General features: G+C 39.4%; 1 non-coding gene across 1 annotated transcript; it reads right to left on the reverse strand.

The window, feature by feature from the left end:
• Nucleotides 1–4,832: 4,832 nt before the first annotated feature.
• On the reverse strand, nt 4,833–4,939 carry LOC141688427 (small nucleolar RNA R71). Its single transcript, XR_012561870.1, has one exon. It is a non-coding gene; the product is annotated as a small nucleolar RNA R71 (small nucleolar RNA).
• Nucleotides 4,940–8,666: the final 3,727 nt, after the last annotated feature.

Consider the following 8,666-nt stretch of genomic DNA (forward strand, 5'->3'; position numbering starts at 1 on the left):
ACACATGACGGGCCGCCTTCTTATGTGAAGTTTCATAGGGTTCTTCATTTTGCACAGACAGTTGTTCAGATACTCCGGGATGAGCTGAGGCGTATTTCGCCAGGATTTTGAGATCTGACAGTAGGAGACCAGATGTGTAGTATAGGTGACTGATGGAGATAGATGCAACTAGTATAGTATGGTTAGTGATGTATGTATGTAGTATTTAGCTTGACTTGTGGTAGCAGCAACCATGACAGTTTTGAGCAAGACTTTTTGTACCGAGCATCCACACCTAAGGCTGGTGTTATATATAAAATGAACTTTTTTTAAATTTTCTTTTATCTAAATTTCAGTCTTTACAGTTTTACAGCATTTACATTTACCTTATCGTTTTACAGTTTTCCATACTTTAAAATTATGTAAAAAAAATGTACCATCATTTTTATTAGTTATAAATCATTTCAACTGCTTATTTAAATTTCCTGTTTTATATTAAGCAAATTGTTTCCTTATTTACTGTCAATTGTTTAATAAATTGTTAAAAAAGGAATTACTTGCTTTATTATCAGAAAATGGCACCAAAGAGAAAGACTAGAACCAAAACCTCCAATAGCAACTCTGAGGAATAGACTAACGACACTATGAACCAAATGTTCCATCTGATGCAACAACAGATGGTAATGATGCAGCAGCAGATACAGCAACAATGGCAACAGATTCAACAATAAATGTTACAACAGCCACCTCGTCCTGAACCTCAGATACCACCAGCTATACCTGTTGTTTCCTTCAAGCAGTTTCAGTCAATTAAGCCTCCAGAGTTTGAGAAAACAGCAGATCCTATTAAGGCTACGACTTGGTTAAAGGAAATAGAAAAAGCGTTTGTGCTTGTGAAAGTAGGTGAGGACCAAAAGACTGATTTTGTTAGTTACTTTTTGAAAGGAGGAGTGAATTATTGGTGGGAATCTAGGAAAGCGTTAGAAGATGAAGAAATTATAACCTGGGATAAGTTTAAAGAACTGTTTTTAGAGAAACATTTTCCTCGCTATGTGAAGAATCAAATGCAGGTTAAGTTTTTAGAATTGAAGTAGAGAAGTATGTCCATGACAGAATACGAATCCAAGTTTACTGAATTGGCTAGATTTGTTCCAGAACAAGTTGATACTGAAGAAAAATGAGCCCAAAGATTCCAATAGGGACTACGACCATGGATTCGTGGCCAAGTGGCAGTTTTTGAATATGAATTTCAAAAGGATAAGATAATGCAACCAGAAAACAGGTAATCGTTTCCAAGCTTCCAGCCAGCAGGGAATTATCAGAGTCCCAGTGTCATACTATAAGACATGTGGTCAGAAACATACCGACATCTGTATCAAGGCGAATGTGACATGTTTCAAATATAAGCAGAAGGGGCACTATTCTAACGAGTGTCTAGCGGGAAAAACAGAAGTTACTTGTTTCCAGTATGGAAAAAAAGGACATATCGCTAGGAATTGTAAAGGATCAGCAATGGCAGCTAGTATTCCTAAAGTATTGGCATTACCTCCACCACAGCCTAATCAGCCCAGAGCAACGACTTTTAACATGACAATGAAAGAAGCCGTGTAGAGTCCTAGTGTGATTGCAGGTACACTTTTGGTAAACTCAGTAAATTCAAAGTACTAATTGATTCTGGAGCTACACGATCTTTTATTTCTGAAGAATTCCCTAACAAGATATACTGTGAAACTGAATGGTTGGGCGAGACATTAATTATGAAATTAGCGAATGACGACCAAGTTCTGGTAGATCGAGTATGTCCTGCGTGCGATATCGAAATAGCCGAACATTATTTCTCCATAGACCTGATTTCTTTTAAATTAGGAGAGTTTGACGTTATTTTGGAAATGGATTGGTTAGCTTGTCATAATGCCCAGATCGATTGCGTGAATAAGAAGGTGCAATTACGAACTACACAAAATGCAACGATAATGTTTAGAGGCGAAAAACAGCGAAATAAATTTATAACAATAATGTAGACCAAACGATGGCTTCGACAAGGATGTGAGATGTATATAGCCTACGTATTAGATACAGAAAAGGAAAGTCCCAAGATAGAAGAAATTCCAGTTGTATGTGAATTTCCTGATGTCTTTCCAGACGAGCTTCCAGGGTTACCGCCGGATCGAGAGATTGAGTTTACAATCGATTTAGCGTCAGGTACAGAACCAGTTTCGAAAGCTCCATATCGAATGGCACCAGTCGAGATGAAAAAATTATCGATACAATTGCAAGATCTACTAAATAAGGGAATCATAAGACCCAGTGTATCCCCATGGGGTGCACCAATATTGTTCGTAAAGAAGAAAGACGGCAGCATGCGACTATGCATCGACTATCGGGAATTGAATAAGCTGACTATCAAGAATAAATATCCTCTACCGAGAATCGATGATTTGTTTGATCAACTAAAAGGAGCCGCATAGTTTTCTAAGATAGATTTGAGATCGGGCTATCATCAATTGAAAATTAAAGCTGAAGATATTCCCAAGACTGCTTTTCGTACCAGATACGGACATTATGAGTTTCTCGTAATGGCATTCGGTTTGACCAATGCGCCAGCAGTATTCTTGGATCTGATGAATAGGGTATTCAAGAGGTACTTGGATAAATTCGTGATTGTATTTATTGATGACATCTTGATTTATTCGAAGAATGAAGAAGATCATGTCGAGCATTTGAGGATTGCTTTGGAAATTCTAAGAAAGGAGCAGTTGTACGTGTTAAGTGACATTTATGACACTTTATTATGCTCTAATAAGTTTTTAATTGATGTATTTGTACTCAAGTTGTTAAGTGTTTTAACGTGTTTTCTAGTATTTTTGCATTTCATGCATTAATCTGTGAATCAGGTGAATTAGCATTATTTTGGTGCTAATATGGTGTCTAGGTGGTATGGGAATAAAAGCTCGTGAAGACCAGCTTGAAGCTGCAAGAAAAATGGAGAAAATCAGTTTTGGCAAAAGTCCAGCGCCCCCGCCCGGAAGTACAGGAAGTCAGCGCGCCCGTGCTGGTCAAGCTTGCAGTCGCGCCGTGTCGGGATGCAGAAATCCTGATTTTATTGCAATTCTATTTTATGGATTCCTGGGATGATTGGACTGCTATATATTGATAACTTAAAGTCATTTTTCAAGAAGGAGACTTACCAGAGCACAAGGAGAAGATGGCAAGAGACCTATAGCATAATTCAATAAAGGCGAAGATGATCTAGTTTATTCTTGTGAATCTTTGTTTTGAGTTGTAATCTTGGATGTTTATTTCTTGTTTTGTTGTACCTATACCCTTATTTGTACTTGGTTTTATTTATTTGTTATAAAGACTATGTTTTATATACCATGCTTTCATCGGAACCCACGTTGATGATGAGTCCGATTATGGGCTAATCGTTATCATGGGGTTCTAACGGATTTATTTATGGATTTCTTTAGTTAATTGTTTGATGCCTTAGTATATGGTGATTGTATGACATCCTAGTATTGGTTGTGCGTAGTCGTCTTATGAGCGTCACAAACTTATAAGATAGTGTGTCAATTCTTAATGAAGCGAAAGTGAATTTAAGGATTTAGAACTTGCCATGCTAGCATAGGTTCATGTATTTGTCATGCATGAGTCTTAGGTAATTTTAACCATCTTACTTGCCCTATGTAATCAAGATAGATAACTTGTGCTTAAACCGTTATGTTGTCAAATTCTACAAACATATAGGTTCTCAATATAATTGGTGCCTATTCAGCTTCCATCTTTTTTGTAGATGTCTGGTAGAATGGTATTTGTGCAACGAAAGTTGGCGTTTATCAGTTTAGTGTTGTCTGATTAGTATCATCACCATTGCATGCTAAGGTTAAGAAAAATAAGGCTAATAAATGAAGTATTTAATGAAGTTAGAATCCCATGTTTGTCATATATATTAATTCAGTCTATCTTATTCTCGTAGTTATAATTATTAGTTTAATTCTTAATTATAAACAATCTCAATTTGTTATCATCTTAGAATTGAATAATAACCATACATTGTTGCTTAAGTGCGTGAATTACTTAGTTAACCAATACAGTCTCTGCGGGAACGAATCTGATTTATATCTTATACTACTTGCGAACTCGTATACTTGCGTGTATTATTAGTGCGTGTTTAGCGACTAACAAGTTTTTGGCGCCGCTGCCGGGGACTGCAGTGTTAATTATTAGTTTATGTGCTTTCCATCAGTGGTCGTTAAAGTTCATTGACTCGGACATTGTTACTTAATTGTTTCCGTGTCTTGTTTCAGGTGATCTAGCGAGGGTATATGCATACACGTTCGTGTACTCGCAAGAGAACAATGGATAAAGTCGAGGAAGAACTTGTGGTGGTTCGTAGGGAAGTTTTTGAGGATAAAGAGAAGTTAGAGGAAGAAGAGAAAGTTGAAGAGCCAATTGTAGTAGCTATGGGTGATCAAGTAGGAAATCCGAAGGCTTTGATGGACTATTCTAAGCCTAAGATTAATGACATTCAGTCTAGCATCATCAGACCAGCCATCAGGGCTAACACTTTTGAGATCAAGTCAAGCACGATCCAGATGATACAGAACTCAGTTCAGTTTGGGGGTTCTCCTACTGAAGACCCCAACATGCACATCAGGGATTTCATCGAGATCTGCGATACTTTCAAGTTCAATGATGTGACTGAAGATGCTATCAAGCTACGTCTCTTCCCATTCTCTCCAAGGGACAAGGCTAAGTGCTGGTTACACTCTCTACCAGCAGAGTCTATCACCACTTGGGAAGATCTTGCTCAAAAGTTTCTCACTAAATTATTCCTCATGGCAAAGACTGCCGCAATCAGGAATGCTCTTACTTAGTTTGCTCAACAAACTGGAGAATTTCTGTGTGAGGCTTGGGATCGATATAAGAAGATGCTTAGGAAGTGCCCACACCATGGCATGCCTGATTGGATGATTATCAACTATTTCTATAATGGATTGGGTCCTACTTCTAGACCCATGCTTGATGCAGTATCAGGATGAGCCTTGTGGGCTAAGAGCTATGATGAAGCTTATGAACTTATTGAATTGATGGTTGCTAATGAGTACCAGAATCCTTCCCAAAGACTGACTTAGGGAAAAGTAGCAGGAATTCTGGAGTTGGACGCAACAACTATTATCGCTGCCCAACTTAAGGCTTTGACAATGAAGGTGGACACTTTGGCTAATTATGGAGTAAATCAAATCGCTAGTATCTGTGAGCTTTGTGTTAGTGCCCATGAAACTGATCAGTGCATAATTTCCAGTGAATCAGCTCAGTTCGTGAGCAACTTCCAATGATCGCAGCAACCAGTGCCAACCACCTATCATCCCAACAACCACAATCATCCTAATTTCAGTTGGAGCAATGCTTAGAATGCGGTTCAACAGCCTTATCAGCAGTACCCAGCTAAATAGTACAACCCCCTGGTTTTCAGCAATCGCTGTATGCACCAAGACGACAACTCCAGCTGCAACAAGCTAATGAAAAATCCAAATTGGAGGAGTCGAAGCTTATGTGCAAGAGTCAAGCTATTTCTATCAAGACCTTGGAAAATCAAATTGGTCAAATTGCCAATGCCTTGCTAAATCGGCAGCCTGGTACACTACCTAGTGATACTGAAGTGCCAGGAAAGAAGGAAGCTAAGGAGCAGGTAAAGGAAATCACTTTAAGGTCTGGAAAAGTTGCAAATCTCGAACAAACTCAATAGTTGATTGAAGAAGTTGGGGTTGAGAAAGAAGTAGTGCAACAGGATGAAGAAGTGGAGCCAATGAAGACTACTGTTGAGCACACTCCGCCTGAGGGTAATACAGGGGAGAAACAGATCTATCCTCCACCGCCTTTTCCTAAGCGGCTGCAGAAGAAAAAGCTGGACAAGCAATTTGAGAAGTTTCTGGAGGTGTTCAAGAAACTTCATATCAACATACCTTTCACTGAGGCTCTTGAGAAGATGCCTAGTTATGCAAAGTTTATGAAAGGTATTCTCTCTCGGAAGGTGAAGCTAGATGATTTAGAGACTGTCGCTCTCACGGAGGAATGCGGTGCTGTGCTGCAACAGAAGTTGCCTCCGAAGCTTAAAGATCCTGGAAGCTTCACTATTCCATGTACTATTAGAAAAGTATCTTTCGACAGATGTTTATGTGACTTGGGAGCTAGCATCAATCTGATGCCTTTGTCAATTTTCAAGCAGCTGGACTTACCTGATCCCAAACCAACTTATATGACATTGTAGCTGGTTGACCGTTCTATTACATTTCCGTGAGGTATTTTGGAGGATGTCTTGGTAAAGGTTGATAAACTCATCTTTCCTGCTGATTTTATAATTCTTGATTTCGAGGAGGATAAGAAGTTTCCCATAATCTTGGGATGACCTTTCTTGGCGACTGGCCGAACCTTGATAGATGTGCAGAAGGTTGAGCTCACCATGCGAGTTCTGGATCAGGATATTACTTTTAATGTGTTCAATGTTATAAAATTTCCAACTGATAATGAGGAGTGCTTAAAAGTAGAGTTGGTCGATTCGGTGGTCACATCGGAACTTGATCAATTGCTAAGGTCTGATGCCTTAGAAAAAGCCTTATTGGGGAATTCAGATAATGAAGATGACAAAGGTGAAGAACAATTGCAATATTTGAATGCTTCTCCCTGGAAAAGGAAAATTGATATGCCTTTTGAATCTCTTAGAATGGAGGAATTGGATAAATCTCCTAAACGCCTCAAGCCTTCTATTGAGGAAGCTTCCACTCTTGAGCTTAAGCCAGCATTTGAGTATGCGTTTTTAGGTGATGCATTTACTCTGCCTGTTATTATTGCATCTGACCTTTCATGTAGTGATGAGGAAAAGCTTTTGAGGATTCTGAAAGAATTCAAGTCGGCAATTGGATGGACTATAGCAGATATCAAGGGAATCAACCCTTCTCGCTATATGCATAAAATTCCGCCAGAGGAAGGTAGCAAGCCTACGGTCGAGCAGCAAAGAACACTCAATCCAATCATGAAGGAGGTCGTGAAGAAGGAAATTCTTAAGTGGCTAGATAGAGGGATCATCTATCCTATTTCTGACAGTTCTTGGGTGAGCCCAGTCCAATGTGTGCCAAAGAAAGGTGGTATTACTGTGGTAGCAAATGAGAAGAATGAGCTTATTCCTACAAGAACAGTTACGAGGTGGAGAGTTTGCATGGACTACAGGAAGCTAAACAAAGCCACTAGGAAGAATCACTTTCATTTGCCCTTCATTGATCAGATACTTGACAGGTTGGCCGGTCATGAGTACTATTGTCTTTTGGATGGCTATTCGGGGTACAATCAGATTTGTATCGCTCCAGAAGATTAAGAGAAAACTACCTTCACTTGTCCATTTGGTACTTTCTCCTTCAGACGAGTTTCTTTCGGTCTGTGTGGAGCACCAGCCACGTTTCAACGATGTATGATGGCCATTTTTTCTGACATGATTGGCCAGAATGTGGAAGTGTTCATGGATGACTTCTCAATCTTTGAAGATTCTTTTGATGAATGCTTTCAAAATCTTGACGTACTCAAGAGGTGTGTTGAGACCAATCTAGTTCTCAATTGGGAAAAATGTCACTTCATGGTGTGTCAGGGCATAATTCTTGGGCACAAGGTTTCTAGTAAAGGTCTTGAGGTGGATAAGGCCAAGGTGGGGGTTATTGAGAATCTCCCTCCACCTATTTTTGTTAAGGGAATTCGCAGTTTTCTTGGTCATGCAGGTTTCTACAGGAAATTCATCAAAGACTTCTCAAAAATTTCAAAGCCATTGTACAGTTTGCTAGAGAAAGATGTCCCTTTCAAGTTTGATGACGAGAGCCTTGCAGCTTTTGAGACATTGAAGAAGAGTTTAATCACGACATCGGTCATAACTGCACCTGATTGGAATGAACCTTTTGAGATGATGTGCGATGCAAGTGACTATGTTATTGGAGCAGTTCTTGGGCAAAGAAAGAACAACATATTTCATGTGGTCTACTACGCTAGTAAGACCCTAAATGGTGCCCAACTGAATTATACCACTACGGAGAAAGAGCTTTTGGCTATTGTCTATGGTTTTGAGAAATTTTGATCTTATCTACTTGGGACTAAGGTGACAGTTTTCACTGATCATGCTGCAATTCGATATCTAGTCTCGAAGAAGGACTCGAAGCCTAGATTAATTAGATGGGTTCTTTTGATCCAAGAATTTGAGCTAGAGATCAATGACAGAAAGGGAACTGAAAATCAAGTCGCTGATCATCTCTCGCGTTTAGAGAATCCTGATGCTACTTCATTGGATAAGACATTGATGAATAAGTCTTTTCCCGACGAGCAGCTGTTTGGAGTGCAAGAAGAAGAATCATGGTTTGCAGACATTGTGAACTACCTTGTGAGTAATATCATGCCTCCCGACTTATCTTATGCTCAAAGGAAGAAGTTTCTACATGAGGTGAAGTGGTATATGTGAGATGAGCCGTTTCTCTTTTGCCAAGGAGTTGACCAAATCATCTAGGAGATGTATTCTTTACAGCGAAATGCGGGGGGGGGGGGATCTTTCGAGATTGCCACTCAACGGCTTATGTAGGACATTATGGTGGAGAAAAGACAGCAACTCGTGTTCTTCAAGCGGGTTTCTTTTGGCCGACATTGTTTAAAGATGC

This window comes from Apium graveolens, chromosome 9 (assembly GCF_009905375.1).
Source record: "Apium graveolens cultivar Ventura chromosome 9, ASM990537v1, whole genome shotgun sequence".
In the NCBI taxonomy this organism is placed as follows: Eukaryota; Viridiplantae; Streptophyta; class Magnoliopsida; order Apiales; family Apiaceae; genus Apium; species Apium graveolens.